Source organism: Leptinotarsa decemlineata, unplaced genomic scaffold (assembly GCF_025532065.1).
Source record: "Leptinotarsa decemlineata unplaced genomic scaffold, Ldec_3_MD MMD2_tig00002159_RagTag_RagTag, whole genome shotgun sequence".
Classification (NCBI taxonomy): Eukaryota; Metazoa; Arthropoda; class Insecta; order Coleoptera; family Chrysomelidae; genus Leptinotarsa; species Leptinotarsa decemlineata.
Genome location: NW_027412574.1, coordinates 4,763,781 through 4,783,642, shown reverse-complemented (window position 1 = coordinate 4,783,642; position 19,862 = coordinate 4,763,781). Strand labels below are relative to the sequence as shown.

Genomic DNA, 19,862 nt, shown 5'->3' with positions numbered 1-19,862 from the left:
TTCCTTGTTAGATTGAAAATCACCCCCTCTTTTCAGTTATAAATCGAAAAATATCGATCTTAGGAAAAAAATGAAGACAACCAAAATTGTAGGAAATTTGATTTCAAACAACTTTTGTAATAACTATTTTTTGTGTAGAATTGAAAATAAACGAGTTATTCAATAAACAAAAACTCAACCCTTAAATTCAAGATGGCGGATGACGCAACGGGTCAAGTACCCCGGGAACTCAAATTTAGACAGGGCTATGAACTAATTCGACTGGGCTATAAAGGGGCATGAGAGATGGAGAAATATGGCATACTCAGCAGAGACTCTTAAAAAGTTACCTATACATTTTCCCAATTTGATATTCTGGTAGTGGCATTATGAGCCCATAAAAACCCTTCTCTTAAATCATATTCACATTAACCTGGGATATTAAAAAGTAGATTCAACAGTAAGATTCTCTTACTTGCCAACTGCATTCTTACAATTCACAATCACATCAAGAGTTCATATAGAATACCTAATGACGATTCCCTAATTGAAATTCCAAAGTCATGCCTCTCAACAGACGATCATAAAGAATAACACAATAAGTCGAATTAAATTGTATGCCGTCTACATACAGCGTTCAGTTTGAGATAATACATTTGAATGATACTTTCAAGTTAAATATATTCGTGAATACCTCAATTAGTATTTTGATAGAGGGTTGATTTGATGTTGAATAAAAAATTATACAACAGTGACATTTTCTTCAGAATATAACTTCGAAACTGATCTTCAGTCATTTATAGATATTTGGAATATTTGGATAACCTTTTCATTCAGATTTTATAATCATGATGAAAGCTGTATACTTACACATAACAATTGATTCTCTCATTTAGACATTTCTGCATATGATCTTTTATTCATCTGAAAATTACATTTCCGATTGACCCATGTAAAAAACGTGACAAAATTTTTAACTTATTGAATTTTGAATAATGTGATTTTGAAGTCATTTCAACTGAATATATTGTCACTTGGTTGACCTTTTGTATGTCATTAAGCAGAACTTCTAGTTTCTTATATTGGATTACTGAAAAACTTCATTATTATTATGTTGAGGTGTTTGATGGTATATACAAAAATGGTAGGAATCTTCTAAAGAAAGGAATCGATTAATTTCAAAATAAACTCTTTACGAAGATGTGTAGATCATGAAAAGAAGTGACTTTCAGACATAAACTGGATGAAAAAGCTCTCCTGAAAGAGCTACTCTTAGATAAAAATTGAATTACATGAAAGAAAAAAATAATTTCGAAACAATTACATTCATATGAACATTGAAATATACAAAAAACACTTTTTCCTGTTCAGTTTGTACCCCAAACATGCATTATAGAATTGAATCAGATATCATTCACAGTATTGCTACACAATATAGTATATGAAAGAGGTGAAATTTCACTTATACGAAACACTGCCATCCTCAATGGATGTTTCGGTATTGCCTCTTCAGCGTCAGTCATTCATAAAATTACGATTTTATGTCACGAATGAGCTTGAATCTACATGTAATCGATGACAGTACGTAATGACATTCATTCGCTTATTTGATTTAATCCTAGCCATAGAAATTTTGTTTAAGCTGAAAGAGGTAAATTTTTAGGAGAGATTATTTGTGTGGCAGAAAGGTTTTGGCTTCCTACTTCTTCATCTTCAGTTTGTGTCTGAAAGTTACTTTTTTGCATGATCTACACACCTTTGTAAAGAATTCATTTTGAAATCAATTTCTTCCTTCCTTTCTTTGGAAGATTCCCAAAGTTTTACCACATTCAAAAAATCAACCCCATTCAATTCAAACTAAAATTTCTATTATTCACCGAAGGAAATTGAAGTTGGCATCTGTAAGGAAAATAACTGTGGCAAAGTAACCGCCACCACTGTTTCTGTGAGGAGAACAAGGTTATTCCGAAGTGAAAAATGGGAAGTAGGTTAATCTACCAATACCATATACAGAAGTGACATTAACGAAACAATATGAGACAAGTACTTGAGTACGAAGAAAGTTACACTGAACAACTGTTCACAGAGGGGCAAGCACTTTCCACAAAAATAACGTCGTATATTGGTGATTTTGAAAACTTGAGAGATATAACATAAATTTGTTTTTGAAATATTTTTCATGGTGACAAGTTGATGAACGACATGTGCAACGAGATATTCTAGGTTATATTCACCATTTCCAGAGCCATCAACAAATATTGAGAAACATTATTTTGGCGGTATAATGAACATTTGTCTTCTGCTGATCAAAGTGTTTACCCTGTTCGAACTTTTCATCCCGCAGTGAGGAAAAAATCATATACGCACCACGGGTGCGTATATGATTTTTTTTACGCACCTAGGTGCGTAATATACTATTTACTATTCACTAATATACTATTTATAAAACTGTTTCTCTATATGTGGCTAATATCTCTTCACATATAGAAAAACAGCTTTGTAAATAGTATATTAGTGAATAGTAAATAGTATATTATGCACCTAGGGAGAAGAGTACGGCATCCTCACCCGCGCGGGCGAGGTGCGTTATATACTATTTACTATTATTCACTTATATACTATTTACAAAGCTGTTTTTCTATATGTGGCTAATATCTCTGCTACTAGATATACAGGGTGGTAATAAGTCTCTTTAGATTCCGCAGAATAGGTTATCCTTTTGTATTCTTTCGGAAAAACTATATGCTGTAAAATTTTGACTGAAAGTTCAATCTAATCTGTTTAAATTACAACTAAAATCACTACCATTCAGTCGAACCAAAAACATGTTTCGAGACTTTTCTTCAAATTATTTTACTATTCTCTCTCCGGATGGAACTTTGGACATGATCCGTTAGTGTATGTCTTTCTACTCAATTTTCTACTATGGGATCCGACTGACTTGACAGCTCAAGGCCAAAATACTAACAAATCTAAGAATTTTGACTTCAGATTTCAATTCAGCAGCCACGTTGCTGATCCAGTCCACATTATTTTAATGCAAAAAGTCAACATTATTGAAAAAATATTTCATTCAGTTCATATGTTAACAATTTATATCATTAAAGCTATTTTACAATATATTAAACAACCTCTTCCAATAATTACTGAATTCTAATGTTAGTGTTCAATAATAATTGTATTCCGTGCTCTTTCAAACATGCCGTTATAATTATAATATCAATAATATATTTTCAAAATTTTAACATTCATATCATGTTGCGGTCATTCACCCAAGTAAACATCGAAATTTTAATACAAATTTAAAATATCACTCGAAATTTCAAAAAATATTAATTCAATGAGTATTTGGATCATACATACAGAGTGTTCTCTAAAATTGCAAGATTTTAATAAAGAAAGGAAAATTGAAACTTTCTATGTTTTTTACCACTTTTAACATAGAAAGGTTCAACTTTCTTTTCTTCATTATGATTTCCTTCCACGTAGTAACGACTACACCTCAATTCATTGCAAGATTTTATGAAATATAAGACTCTAGTTTATATCATGTGTCAAGTTATTTGGGAAAAAGCTTTTGACTTTCATTTCTCTATCTTTTCACAAAAAATTCTTAGAAACTTATATTTTCTTAAGTTCAACGGAAAATTTCTGGAAGATTGTATAGGAAAATAATATAGAAAAAAATATCTAAACCTAAGACAAAGAAGTGATTGGTTCAATGATTAAAACATGTCAACTTTTATGGAAACTAAACAAAATTAAGAACTGAAAACTTGGCGTAAAAAGTTGTCCAACATTGAATTAAGAACTACAAGCTCAGGTCAAAACAAAAATGACCATTTACCAAATTGAAATTCTATGTTTTGAAAGGAAATATTGATAAATGACTGAAATATGTTTTTCGTATAATTGGAAAAGTATAAGCCGTTCCATCCTAATTTAATCTGTTGAAAAGGATCAGTTTCTGCATGATAAAAAAGAAACTTTGAATAAAGACAAAGATGTTTGTGTTTGCGCTTTGTTTTCGATAAAAAAAAACAAATTCAAAAACCTAACACTCTTCTGAGCTACCTACAGTTTATAGTTTTTAGTTATTAGGTTTAGTTATTGCTGTTGCTATATAAACCCAACATAGAAACACATTTTTTTAACTGTATTCAATCAAAACGTAGTAACATTTCTGGATAAATTTAGGAATTGCCCGCCATATTTGATTTTTTTATAATTTAAGGACGTGAAGGAATACTCGAATATCTACTAACTTTTATAATATTAGAACAATATTATTTTATACAGGTATGTTCCATTCAATAAAAATATCTAAAATCACCTCACCATGAAAATATAATGAAATATGTAATAATTCCCATGAAATATTTCAACCAATTTTTTTTCGCTTGAGTAATAAGTCGACGAACTTGCCGGCTTGCTTCCAGCTCATTAGTAAATAATAATAGCAAGTCGGGAAACGGTTTCAAGCGCAAAATGGCTGATTCTGAAGAATGGAGCTGTTCAAACTTGGACTCTTACTCGGTTTGATGATTACTGCATATTTAGTTCGGAATATCCATGATCCGGAAAGGTTGTTAAAATGGCAGGAAGTAGATTTTAATTTGAAAGTATATTCAACAGAAACCCAATAATTTTGGTGTAACAAATGGAGGTCCTCTCTTGAAAAAAAATCGGAGAAAAGTAGGATATTGTGGAAAAAAATAATGTGGAAATCAGTATATGTCTTATAATATTTATAGAGTTTATAACATCCACTGATAGTCTAAAATAATATAGTATGACACAAGGGCGAAAACATTTTTGGACAATTTTTCAATCGAAGAATGGCGAAGACACTAAAAAATGCCTACCGTCAGAAACATTACCAAACTATTTATCTATTTCTTCCCACGAAAATGAAGGCCGTGTAAAAACATCAATTCAATTTTTTCAAGAAGACAAATGGATGACATCGATGTATCAATGTCCATTTAATGTAATGATTTCAATTTATTAAAATATTAAAACCTGTGAAATTTCTAACATATTCGACTGAAAAATATATTTTTTTCTCTAATGAATTAATGAAGTTTTCAGTTGATTAGTGAAATAGCTCAAAAGTCGCGAAAAAAATCTCATGTAGAAAACGAATACGGATGTTGAAGAAATTATTACTAGAGGTGGTCTTTTTTGAATTTTGAATGTAAAGTTGAAGAAACACTTTATTGTAAGATTTTCTTTCACTAATTCTAATACAACAGCTAATAGTCAAGACTGAAAAAGATACTGTATAGTAATTTGGTAAATTGTTTATGTACAAATCTGACAAAAAAGTGTTTTCCAATATCAGTGTGAATCACATTGTTCTTCCATTGGAATATGGAGGTGGAGAAATGAAGTTAAAGTGACACAAGACCGGTTTCCCATTTGTTATTTTAAAAAATTCTCGAATTAGCCGACTTTTGTTTTTGAAGGGTATATTTTACCAGGATGAGATCCAACCAATTTTAAATGGGACATATTTCTGGAAATATGAGGTTGTGTTAGGAATCACACGTTAAAAGGTAAGACCTCGTTAGTCCTTAGCTCGCAAAAGTTTCGACTTTTGCCCGAAGTTGGCTTCCATTAACGTCTCAAATGTTAAAATTGCAATATATTTGCACTATTTTTGTCATAACCAACGACCCCATTTGTAGGTACCCATAATATGCCGTATTATCAGAAAGTTCACTTCAATGATGATATAACGTGTTTCATCCAAGAGGCAACTAGAAGAATTTGTTTCGTTTTAATTGACCCCTCCTGTATATATTAAAAAAGTACAAGACTAGGAGAAATCAAAATCAGTCTGATGACTGTGTCGAGGAGAGATACAACGTTATTGAGAAAATATATATTTCAAATTTAAACTATAAACATTCAACTCTTCCAACGTCCCTACACATAAGTTTATGATAAATGCTTACCGAATGCCCACTACTTCCTTGGCTAATACCACGACGAGCATTGAATTATATCTGACGAACATTTAGGAAAGTTTTCTCACAGAGAAAATTCTTACAATGCTTCTCGTTTAGTGATCACCTATAAGACCGCTTTCGAAGTATTACTCCTCGTCACTGCAGGATAGATCCATCAAAGTGTGTAGATTGACTCCGTCTTAGTTCGACAGCAATTACGAAATCTTAGCCGTGTACAGGATATGTTTTCTACATTGAAATAGTATAACAGTTCCATGTCGTCAATAAAGCCCCAAGCAGGAAAAAAGGCATCCCGCATACCAAAACTTCAATACAAACAAAAATCACTCGAATGATGGTGTCGGGGGAACACACATATATATCAAGTAAAAATATTTCGAATTAAAATTCCAAACCTCTCTCAACGTCCCAACAAAGTAGGATATGGTAAATGACTGTCTTTCCTGTCTAATACCACTACTGACATTGAATTATATCAGACATTTGTACAAGTTTTCTCACAGGAAATTTTTAGAGTTTTCATACAGATGATCCTTCTTCCAGGCTTAGGGCTTCGTTCACCAGATGGAACTATCACTTTACTAGTTAAAACAGATCCTATCTCAGAAGAAGGTGTCGTATACGAGTATGCTGTCGAACTAATAACACATTGCTCCTTGGTTGGATCTGCCCTGCACTGACAAAGAGTAACACTCTGAAATTGGTCTGTAGGTAATCACATTCAAAATATGTCGTGTAATTAACCAGACAAGTAGCTGTTTCCGGTACATATTTGTAGGGACGTTGGTGACGAGGATGTAGGGATGATGTGAATATTTCGCATTTTAATTTAAAATGTTATTTTTTTTCAATACAAAACCAAACTTTGTCGATCACCAACATTTCAAAATGGATTTTTTTTTTTTAATATGAAATGAAACACCCTGTATTACGAAGTTGATAGACAGAGTGACGTGTATTTCTACGAGTTCGTAAGTGAATGAGAATGTGTATCTGACAAATTAATGAATTGCAATAGTAACTGTAAAAATACATTTTTCTGTCGAAGTGGTTTCCGTTATACAGTATTATGATACATTTTGCGGCAGACGCCAAACCGGAAACGGCGAAGGAAGCAGGTGCCTATCAATATTAATAGTATTTTCAAGGAATATTTCATATGCATGTTTCACGGTGGCTCGAGTGGAAGTCAAGGACGGTCAAACTTTTGTTCTTTGTCTGCTCACCAATGTGTATTTTGATAAACCTCACTTTTCTTTGGTGATAAGTGTTTTTCAAAAACGACCAAAAGCAAAGCGATATTGGGTGGATTTCATAATCCTTGGGAGAATACAAATTCATGATTATGTCTACAAGATACAGTGTTGCCATTTCAGATCTGTTTTGAGTGATGTTTTCAAATTTAGGAAATTTCGATTGTGGGTGTTCTTTTCGAATATCTCCGAAACTAATCCAAAATTTACTAACTTCCCAAGGTTTTTTGATCAGACTCCGAAATAGGAAACCTATTTCACGATTTCTTATACTGGCCCTCCTTTTATAATGGTTGGACAATATGGTGGGATATATCCAAAAAACAATGTTTAATAACTATTTATTAAAGTGATTTGAAATCATTTGAAATGAAAAACCACTTTTTTTCATTTCAAATGATTCTTTAAGACATTCTGAGTACAGTTTATATACAGTGTGAACGTAAAAATATCCCCTCTCATAACTTTTGAGCGGTTCTAGATATCAAGGTATTATATATAAAGGTATTATTTTTAGTACTTTCTGGTGGAAAACAGTGGTGTGACGTCACTTGTGGCCGAGAGGACACTATCAATATTTTTAAATTGAAAAGAGGTATGTTGTGAAACTTCTTCTGATACCTATCAATTCTCTACCCAACAGATAGGAAACAGATCAGCCGTGCCTGAGTAATTAGCAGATTTATATTATTTTCAAAATCTTCCAACAAACGATGATGATCATCATTTATATAAAACTTATATTTACAAGTCGCTCCAGTTCATCCAATTAATGGTCAAAATGTTCACTCCGTGTCAATAATGAAGTTCATTTACAAATTAACATCCCACATTATGGAATATTTCTAGGGTGATTTCACTGCAAACACCTCTTATTCTTTCCATTAGTTCTGAAATGGACTGCGATATTGCAAAGTATACATTTCACGAATTTTCACAAAAAATCTGAGGGTGTCATATCAGGTTTGTCAGCGGACCATTCTAATGGACAGCATCTACCTACCAACCAAAGGTTGGAACTACAAAAAACCAAAGATTCCTCTCCTATTTATGTCCGATAATTTACACAAAAATTCTAAATCTCAATGGTTGTTTCCTATTCAAAATGAAGTTGAAGATATGGATTTTAAACCAGCCCCCCGCATAAATTCTCGAAGCTTTTCAAAGAGAAATAAGAAAACAACACAGAGACACAGAAAACGTTAAGGTACATTCAACTTGAACTGCCTTAAATATACTGCTTATATTTGTGAACATCAAAAGAGATTTAGAAATAATGAACGAAAAAAAAAATAGATTATCTTTGTGGGCGCCCAATTTTACCTATATCCCATACTCAATTCACTTTTATTGTTATTGTATAACTCTTTGATCTAAACGTATAGTGTACATAACACACTTTTATATATACATATCTGCACTTTTATTATATTTATTATTATTTTTATTTTATTATTACATTTTATAGATCAGACTTATGTTTTAATAGCATACCCATGCACATGGATTTTCTATTTCATTTGCTATTTATTGTTACTCTGTTGTACATCTAAATAGGTAATACGTAATGTTATTTTTTATTAATCTTTCTTTATTTCAGAAATAGGTTTCCCTAATATACAATAAAAAAAAAAATAGGAAAAGATAGAACAGAAAAAGTAACTAATATATGCTATTCAGTAATTTTAAAACTATTACAAGTAACAATAAATAGTTCTATCGCTCCGTGCTATTATTTTACAAATAATATTCATTATTTCTACTTAGTAATGCTAGTTATATAGGTAACATTAGAAGATTTATACCGAAACAATTCAAATATTTCACAATCAAAACTAACATATAAAACATAGATTTACAACTTTATCCAAATGTAAGTTATGTTTCTTTTATATATTTTAACAAATGTCTTTTGAAGACATTTATTGATAAACAGTCTTTTACGTCAGTTGGTAGGTCATTAAATTTAATGAAGCGTTTAAAAAATACTGAATTCATACTACTTTTAAAATTTGTTCTGACAATATGTAGATTGCAGTTATTGCGAGTATAGTGTTCATGGATTTCATAATTGTAGTTGACCATATTCATGAAATAAGAAGGAGACAAATTATTTATTATCTTATAAATAAATATCATTGCGAAGTACAGTAACCTTTGTAATACGGGCAGCCACTGAAGGGTGGATAACATTGAATTTATTGGTGTGTATCTATTACATCTCAGAATAATTCTCATGCCTCTATTTTGCAATTTCTGCAGTTGATTAATTTTATTTAAGTTCATAGAGTATATGATTGATGCACAATGGTCAAAATGAGGCAGAATAATTGCTTTATAAACTGTTATTTTAGTGGCTGTTGATAAATTACTAGCAATTCTTGAAAAAAAGTATAATTTTTTTGAAATTTTTTTATGAACATAGTCGAAATGGCTATCAAAAGAAAGTGTATTGTCGAGTTGGACTCCTAAGTATTTTATATTTGTGACGATCTCAATTTTCTTGTTATCAATATTTATGTCTAAATTATTTATCCCAATTTTGTTGTATTTAAATTTATTAGTAATTATCATGGCTTTGGTTTTAGTTACATTTAATTTCAATTTATTGATATCGAGATATCTTTTAACACTGTTGAGAAAATAAATCATTATTATTATTATAATAAACGGTTCGATAGTATTTATAAATTACGAAATTATTTCAGAAACATTCCAAAACGTGAGAAATGCATTTGTAAACAGACCTCATTATTGCCAGGACGTGAATGGTGAATATTTTGACCAATTATTGGGATAAACGAAAGTGAGTTTTTGAATAAAAGTTTTAATTGATATTGAAATTATACTCAACATTCGTTTGCAGGTTCCAAAATGAAAATAAAATAGCTAATTACTAGGAACTGTTAAAAATTGAAAGATCTATCAAATGAGGCATCACAACACCTCAATTCATATTTAAAAAAATACTAAAAATGAATTAAACTTTGTATGTAAGTTTTATCTGAGTCCTGTTCAAAAGTTAGGAAAAAGGGGGATTTTTTGTTAGCACTGTATCATAATTGAATTCTTGAATTGATGTAACCATATATTTTAAAAACTGCTTCAAAATCAAAATAATCTGAGATTTTTCTTAATTTTTACAAGGTTGTCATGAAAAATATGAAATTCGGATATTCGACAAAAATCACAATAAGTTATTTGTTGATGTGTAAATAAACATTTTTAAAATGGCTCAACTTAATTATACGAATGAGGATTGTTAAAACTAGGTTACCTATTATTCATGATGACGCAACCGTGTTTTAGCTCGAACGTGTCGAATTTTTGCTGAATGTTATAAGCATCAATTAATCATCAAAAACATGAATAATTAGATCCAATATAAATATTTTGACTTTTTCCTAGATGCACACACAAAGAGAGAGATAGAAAAATGATTAAAACCGGATAATTTTCGAGAATCTGTTAATGTCCTTCCTACACATCTTCCAAAGGGTTGTCATTATTTTCAATTATCCTTTCTTTCTTTGGTAGCCTTCCTATCTTTATGAATCAATGAGTCATAACAATATTAGTTTGTGCCAAGGGCTATGAACATTTTACTAACGACTTACTTATGACTAACCATAAAACCATACATTTCAAGGTCATGACCGAATAGAAAAGGGGGTTCCGTCGTTTACCTAAAATTCGAAGAGACTAATTTTCTATTATTAATGTAGATATATTTTTATTGCATGAATTGATTTATCTGAAATATCTATGATAATTAGCTGATGTCACTGGTTTAGGTAATGTTAAAATGAGGGGCCATTCTAACATCTGTCAGTTTAATAGCATAATAAACAGGTCGTAAATGACCTGAACAAACTCATTGACAATTTCTGGACAAGTTATTGACGATGACGGTTCCACCCAGACAGACAAAGAATCAAATATAAGGTATTTGCTGAAATAGTATTTTTACTTCTTCTTCTAAACGAAGGGCCCTGAAGGCCATTAAATATAAATTTTCACTATTTGTGTAAATTTTAGTAAACTCAACTAAACCATCCATAAATTATAGAAAAAAAACAACTGCAATACCTTGTCAAACATTTCCCCAGTCCCAGAAATCACTGTGATTTCACAGAAAAAGTAATTTATAATCTTTTCTATCGTGGGTTGAGAAAATATTTCAAGGAAATCGGAGAAAAAAACTAGTTCCAATCTCCGAGAATAACTTTTGATTGAATTCGATTCCCGTATAGGCTGAAAAATTTAAAATTGAAAAAATGTAATAACTTTTTGGGTTTTGAAAAGTTTTCACAAACTAAAAAAAATGAATTCAGATCGGTAGATATTCTGCATGAGCACCAGTGGATAACTTTCGTATATATGAATTTTTGCCTATCAATTAGGATGAAATTAATGAAAAAAATAGTAGTTATACTTACTTTTTCTTGAAACTGGTATATGAAATATATTATTGTTTCGGAAAGCTATCACCAAAACTAGTTTTTGTATCTAAAATTGCCCATATTAAAAACACCAAAGAAAACACAGAAAAGCTAGTCTTGAAAAAGTTTTTTCAGGGTAAGCAGAGTATAAATATTTCTGCCTTAATTCCACATCATTATACAAAACTTGGCCTTTTTTCTTCGGAAGTTTTTACATACGACTTTTCTGGTTATTTTTTCAATTTCTTCTTTGATATACACTTCCTCAGATTCCTATGGATTTGAATTTTTTTTTAAATTGTGGAAGGTCAAAAACCCAGAAAAGTTTACTGTTCCACAATACAAAAAATATGTCATGTTATATTTCGTTAGAAATTTTTACAATAATATATGCAACCTACACTAGTTCTCCAGTTTTGTGTACTAGTTAATTCGAAACTGAAACTTGTTTATTACCTAGTACATTAGGTGTAGGAGATCTATTAAAAAAATATGGTAAATGTTCAGATTTCGCGGACTAGGTACATTCGTTAAGCGTTTTTTTATTATTTTATGTTGGTTCTCTTGTCTCGAACATATCATGTTCACAGTTCCAGCTATTTTCTGCTATTGAAAGAAATGGATCAAAGGATTTGCATCAAATGTTGTGTTAAAAATAGAATTAAGTGCTCAAAAACACTTGAAATGTTGACAGTGGCATACGGTGATTGTACTCTGAGTCAAAAAAATGTTTACAAGTGGTACAAGCTTTTCACAGAAGGTCGAGAAGATGTGAATGACGAAGCTCGCCCTGAACGCCCCAGCACATCAACAACCGATGAAAATGTTGAGAAAATGAAAAAAATTATTATGGAAAATTACTGAATTTTGAACAAAAAAATCGTCGCATAAAGGGCCCAGAAGAACCAAAACCAAAAAAAGCACACCGAGTTCGATCAAATGTTAAGGTTTTGCTCACTGTTTTCCTCGATTACCGTAGCGTAGTGCATCAAGAGTTCTTTAGTACGGTCAATAAGGAGTAGGTATTATTTTGAAGTTATGCGCTGATTGCGAGAAGCAATACGAAGAAAATGTTCAGTATTGTGGAAAAACAATTCATGGCTTTTAGATCACAATACAAGTAATACACCTGCTCACTCGTTATTGCTTGTTCGTAAATTATGGTTAAAAACAACACCGTAATCATGACTCAGCCACCGTATTCACCAGATTTGGCCCTCTGCGACTTTCTTCTGTTCCCAAGATTGATGAGACCCATGAAAAGGCGGCGTTTTGCGACGAATCGCCCGAGAGAGCTCGAGTACATACCAAAAAGTGCATATGAGAACTGCTTAGGATGGACAAAAACTCTGGCAGAAGTGTATTACCTATATCTGGGGGAATACTTTGAAGGGGACAAAATAGAAATTGATGAATAAATATTTTTTTTGGAAAAAGTGAAAATTCACCTTATTTTTTTAACAAATGAAATTACTGCCGAGCTGATTACTTTATTCTTAACCGTTTGCATTTTTTGGGAATTCCGTCAGTGATTTTTATAAAAATTGAATACTAGGTGTATCCAAGAATTCACAAAGTATTTTGCATGTCCTGAAAAACACCTCAAAGAATCTCCGCTATTATTTCCAAAGATGCATATGGATGAAATTTACCAAACATCTTTATTTCAATTTGCGTATAAAAATATTATTTCTGTATTCCCACAGAAAAATATCAATATTAAAATAAAAAATTCAAATCCAATGAATATGTTACTGTGGTTTAAATGAAACAATTTAATACCATGAAAAATCTATAAGGTATTTAAATAACGTTTAATTGTGTTTACAAAACCGCAACACACTGAAACACATGTGGCGATTTTGTAAACTGGCAGGTGAAAATTTCATAATAATAAAGTGTTAATTGAAGGACCAAATTGGTGGGAAAGCATTTTATAAATTTTGAAAATCAAACAGGCAAAAAAAAAAGTTCTCTATAGTAGAAAAAATGTAAAAGAAAACATTTTACAACATTTTAATAAATAAAAATTGTCTTAGCACATACTTATAAGGTAGTGAATAAAACAAAAACAAATTCAATAAAATTTCAAACTTGAGTCGTTTAGAAGATTTAAATACTTACTTATATAAATTGAAATGTACCGGTTTTCCTTAGATACTTTCAAAATTACTGAAGATATCGAGATAAATTTCAAATATTTTCTGTAGAGCTCAAAGATCGCTACTACTGAAAATTTTCAATTTTTACATTGCGGATTTATTGAGGAAAATATGGATTTTTTCAAAAAATGTATGAAACTTTTCTATTCCATCAAAGTAGGGTGCAAAATGATGTTTACGTTTTTAAAAATTCTCGAAAAAATTTAGTCATTCTCATTTTCCAATTTCCATAGATTTTTTAAAAACATGTCACCCTATAAAATTTTCAGGAATTATGTTTATACGATATTTTGAGTTGTAGAGTACACAAAAAATACTACTATCAGATCGAAGTGTAATAATTTTGAAGTTTTTTTGTAGAAAAAATTGAGTTGATTCCCAAGAGTTCCTGGCTAATAGAAGAAAAAAAGCCGAAAGTGGATGAAAAAAATGCATTGAGGGAGGTCATCTCCACACTGTACACTTTTCAAAATAACTAAAATTATGGGTAGGACTCATATAAAAACTAAGTATGATCAAAGATTTCATTTGGGGGTAGGGGAAGATGGACTGGACTGAACAACTTTTTCAAAAAAAAAAAGTCCTGTTTCTATTTCAGTGAATTTGTGCATGTGTAAATGTATATGAAAAGTTATATTGTTTAATGAAAAAGTATATATTTTTTCAAAATAGACGTATACGAATTATGACAAGTAGGTATCTAGTACCTACGTAGAACATCCCTTCTTGATTTTCCCAAGCAATATCGAGTGATTCACGTAAAACCAAAAATCTTCTGCATCACTCATTTCAAGCATTCAAAATAAAGACAGTCAAAAAAAAAACAGTTTCTTTCTTATAAAAAAGCAGCCCACTTGATATCCATTGAAATCGAACGACCTAACCCCACCCAAATTCCAATATATTTTCAAATGGGAAGAATACAGGGATTATTGAAAACATTTTTAATGAAAAATAATTATTTCTTACCTTTGATTGAGTGAGAAGATGAAAATTAGAAATAGAACTTTGATATAAAAAATAACTGTACAATTATTTTACCGGTTATCACAGACAATTCCCACGAACCAATTCCAATGCCGTTCGACGCAGAAATAAGAATGAACAAGAAACTTTGAAAGCGCTGATAGCGACAAGAGCCGCATACCAGCTGGTGTACCGGAAGCGACGTTGTCACTTCGGTTGGAAAATTCTATTTTCTACGAAAATATATTGAACAGAACTACGTAACAATTTTATCCAGTTAGTTTTCTTACTGGCTAACTATTTTTGTTTCATAAAAGAAGTGGATACTTGTTAGAACAGTTACGAATACTAATAGGCAAGTAATAATACTTCATGATTGATAGTTTATTGTCACCAGGGAAATATCACGAAATAGGTGTTCGCGTTAATGAGTATGTTAGAATCAGAAAATATGTCAGACATAGTTTGCTAACGAATGAGACACCATATTACTTCAAAACATCTACTCAAAGGCTCAAAAACTCTTAATGTTTTATGGACATTAGGTATGAACAATAGAGCCTCGTACCTTCTCGAATCATATACAAATTCTTATACCAACTGGGAGTTATTTATTTACCTAGTTGAATCAAGCACAACCAAATAAGGAACAAGATTGTGTTGCAAACATATGTATTTTTATCTGTGTTGATCAGAAATACAAATACAAATAATGGTAAGTACATATTGGCTTTTTAAAAGTGTCACAAAAGCGGCAACACCGTACGAGTTTTCTACGTATGCCAGACAGACGGCACACAGAATTTGAAATGTGGTTCTTATTGATTTCAGCTGAAAAGGCTTGTTCGGAATCTCGGTATTGTGAAAAGTTGTCATATTCTGGTACCTAGACGTTATGTACATACTTCGTTGTGGGGAAATTTGATTTGGATCGGGGATGTGACTCATCCGAAGAGATTACTAAATTAGCAATGGAATCAAAAACAACGCCCTTATTTCTAAGTTTCACAGTAATGCGTATTGCTCATTGCTTGCACTCTCAAGCATTGAACAGAGGGTTGAGAGAATTATTTCGAGGGTTTTGCAAGAGGAAATGAAATATCTAAAATGAGGTTGTAGTCAATACTTAGTTTGAAGAAATAATTCCCGTAATTCTTCGATTACCATGAAGATGACTCAAAAGAAATCATTCAAAGAAGATGACCAATCAGTATTTTGGTACCCAATAATTGGGCAATGAAACTAAGGATCATCCATAATTATGGTTACAAAAAAAAAGTGTGTTGGTGAATTATATATGTATACCTAGTTTTCGAATAAAATGTGTCACATATACATGTAAGAAACGGTATTCAGTTTTTCCCTTAAAGAAATGTCAATAACACACAATGATGTAGAATGAAAATTGTATATTATCACCTATTGTCTGTTAGCGAGAGAAAAAAAAAGATATGTCTGGAGTAGATCTAAGAATAACCCCAGGGTGTATCCTGCCTATTGCCTGTCTCAAGAAGCAAGTAAAAGGGTAACAGATTATTTTGGTACATGGGCGAGACAGCTGGTAACAGTTTCATATCTTGTTTCTTATCAATTAAAGTGAGTATTTTTTTTCTGAATTGTCATCAATTCAATCTCAAACACTCAAGGACATGAACTTCCATACTAATCGAATCACCTTATTTTTTCATCGGAAATCCTCAGAAGCCGCTTCGATTTCGATGTTTTTTGTTTAATAAATGGCTTTTTTTCAAAGAAGCGTTTCGTATGATTATTAACACAACAACAGTACATCAGATATAATAATAATAATAAATAAGCATGGATGACCATGACCACTAACACCTGAGGCCTTTGGTGAGCAACTGGTTTAAAACCGGACCGGCAGCCCAGGCGCACTCGGGAAGGAGAACACTAATCTCCCTCCGGTGCCGGCGTGGGTCTACAGGGCTAACCAGCCGGTAGACCCAAAACTTGGTCCCTGGTAATCGAGGTAGAGGCCCCCACAATCTACCCGCTCGGGGGGTGGTCAGAGGCAAGGTGGTGGGGCCCATAATGATGATTTGCCTACCGATGACAACCCTTGCAATGACAATGGAGGCTTTGAGTGGTCGCATAAGCTGAAGGATAGCTTTATGCATTGCTACGAGAGGGTACATGGCGAGAATGCATGCTCTGTGGTGTGAAACATACCCGGAACATTCCGCCTTTTCCTATCCTATCCTTTCCTATCCTTTTCGTATTCAGGGCTATATAACTCTTTCCCAGCCGTTGGCTGGGAAAGACGTTGGCCCGGCTGGAGAGGAGTCTCGCATGATGCCACCAATGGATACAATCAGAACAAGCAGGGCGCTCCACAGAATTAGACCCCTGAAGCCACAAGAACTGGCTTGTTTGGATGCGGAGGTTCATAGTGTTCTAACAGAAGAGACTGACATCTGGCAAATTAATACCGCCGTGTAATGAGACGAGCAAGAAGTATCGCGGAAAACCTTAGGAAACTTCGCTTATTCCAAGAGCCTACACAGATTGTGGATAATCTGCCAACCGCTGATCAGGTGGAATCCTTCTGAAAGGACATCTATGAACACCCGCAGTCACTCAACTTAGACACTCCAGCCCTAGCGTAATTCGAAGCTTTCAGCAGAGCTTCGACTGCCTGAGCTCAATGAACTGCGCAACCTGATAACCCCAGATGACGTTCGAAGAGCCCTTGTGGGTTCCAAGAGCTTTGTTGCTCCAGGCCCAGATGCGCTGACCACTTATTGGTGAAAAAAACTAACAAGCACACACCACCAACTGGCCGGAGTTTTCAACTCATGGTTGGACGGAGAGCAGCCGATTCCGAATTGGTTTGTCGAGGGGCTGACCGTTCTCATCCTCAAAAGCGAAGATTTGTCGATTCCTAAGAATTACAGACCGATAACATGCTTAAATTCGTGTTACAAGTTGTTTACAAGCATCTCATACACACGAATACTCACCGCAGTTGACGGAGCAGAGAGGGTCGAAGATGTATAACACAGCACTCGATACAGTATAAGCGTAACCTTTCTATGGCCTGGATCGATTACCGCAGGGCATTTGGTACAACATCGCATGAACTCATCTTGCATTTGCTCAGATGCCTTGCGGTGCCCGACAAAAAAGTGAGAAGCCTTGAACAAGTGATACCACTCTGGCGGACTCGTTTCACCATAACATCTGGTCAAGCCAGAGTCCAAACAGGGTGGGTCACTTTCAGAAGGGGTGTATTTTAGGCCGATTCCCTCAGTCCCATCATCTTCTGCATCTCACTATTTCCATTATTCGTTGCGCTCAGAAATACTCGAGGATGTAACTGTGGCACCCTCGGAAACCGGAGGCACAAGATCACCCATTTGTTTTAAATAGGTATTTTTAACTTTATGCCTCTGGAGAGAAGGATCTCCATCAGTCCTTGAGGATGGTGGAAGAGTACACGCATGCTATCGGTATGAAATTCGGAATAGGCAAATGTGCAATGATCCATCTCAAAAGAGAGGTAACTCACAAGAGGTAACAGCAGTGAAAAACTCTCTCCGCGGAAAATATCAGCAAAACTCTCCGACAGATCTGGTCATCGGAACTATGGGGGAAGAACAAAGTTGCTGCAACAAATATGCTTGCCGTTCCAATCTTACTCTACTCGTTTGGAGAAGCGGAATGGCCTCGGGAGGAGCTGTATCAACTCGATGTAAAGACCCGACAAATGATGCATCTCCATAGGAGTCTGCATCCCAAATCGTCCGTTCCACGGTTGTATTTCCCCCGACAGCAGGGAGACCGTGGACTTTTGAGTTTGGAGTGTGTACATGACATAATGGTACTGGACGGAGCATGTAAAGTCGTCAGGAGATCGGATACCCTTCTCTGCATGGCCCACGACCATGAGAGAGCAGGAGTTGGAGCATTTTTCTTCAGGGTAGCTGCCCGAGCAACTGATGAACTCGGTTTAGTTTTCGACACTGAACGAGATGATCACAACTCTGTCACCGAGTTGGAACCCGGCAACACAAAGATAAGCCAATGGATGGTGTCTTCTTCAATAACATTGAAGACCTTAGCTCATCGAAGCGCCTGACTTTCGCTTTCCTCAGGTCGACTGAGCTGAAAGTCGAAAACTGGGGAGTTAATCATGGCCTGCCAGGATGGTGTCTTCAAAACCTTAGTCTACCGCAGTCGCGTGATGGGTATAGAGGTTCCTGACACAGGATGCAGGGCTTGCCACGAGGCGTCCAAGACCCTAATGCACTTGCTGTCAGCATGTCCAGCATATGCGGTCTCGGCCTATATCCATTGACATAACGCAGCCCTAAGAGTGCTTTATTACCATCTACGGCACTCTTACGGTTTTGACGAGACACCGGTATTGCTCTACGCTCCGGGGGATATTGAATCCGTTGTGGGGAACGAGAAGCGCCGAATTTATTGGAACTATTCGTTCCTCACCCTCAGGCTCCGTACCGTCTGAACAGAGGATCACTCTGTCAAGATGGTTGTTCTGATTATTGGAGTCCTTGGTGGAATGATGCCCTCTCTACTCTCGAATCTCAAAATCACACACTAGCCACACTTAGGCAGAAATATTAGCCGGACAGATGCAGAAGGCTGTCATTCTTGACTCACTTCGCTTGCTCAGGGCAAATGATTCTAGGACCCAATGATCACTTATCTCACGGTGTGGGAAGTGGTCGTTGGTTGATAATACTGGCGCGCCCTCCGAAAATATCGGACAAGCGGAAAAGTAGGTAAACTAATAATAATAATCCATTTGGCGGCCGTGGAACCATAGTGTTGGCAGCGTTATGTTGATGACAGGTTCGTGATATAGCAAGATGATGAAGAGACGCTAAACGATTTTCTATTACACTATAGCTGCCTAGCAGAAGTGAAACAGTGAAAAAGAATAAATAAGAAATTGAGATTTTGGATGTATTGACTAAAATTTAGTCATCATCAAGAAAGGTAAGACCTCGTTAGTCTTTAGCTCGCACAATTTTCGACTTTTGAGATTGTCGTTCGTAAGGGCGACTGCTGGTTAACGAAAAAACATATTTTTAACTTGAT

General features: G+C 34.0%; 1 protein-coding gene across 2 annotated transcripts in view; it reads right to left on the bottom strand.

Moving 5' to 3' along the window:
- The window catches only part of cib (thymosin beta cib), a 73,043-nt gene that overhangs the window by 30,334 nt on the left and 22,847 nt on the right, over positions 1 to 19,862 (bottom strand). The window contains exon 1 of one of the 2 annotated variants that reach the window (XM_023159095.2): positions 14,781 to 14,941. The exons of the other annotated variant lie outside the window; for it this stretch is intronic. The gene's annotated coding sequence lies outside the window, so the exon portion shown is untranslated. Of the gene's footprint in view, positions 1 to 14,780; positions 14,942 to 19,862 lie in introns of those variants that run through there. 2 annotated transcript variants of the gene reach the window in all.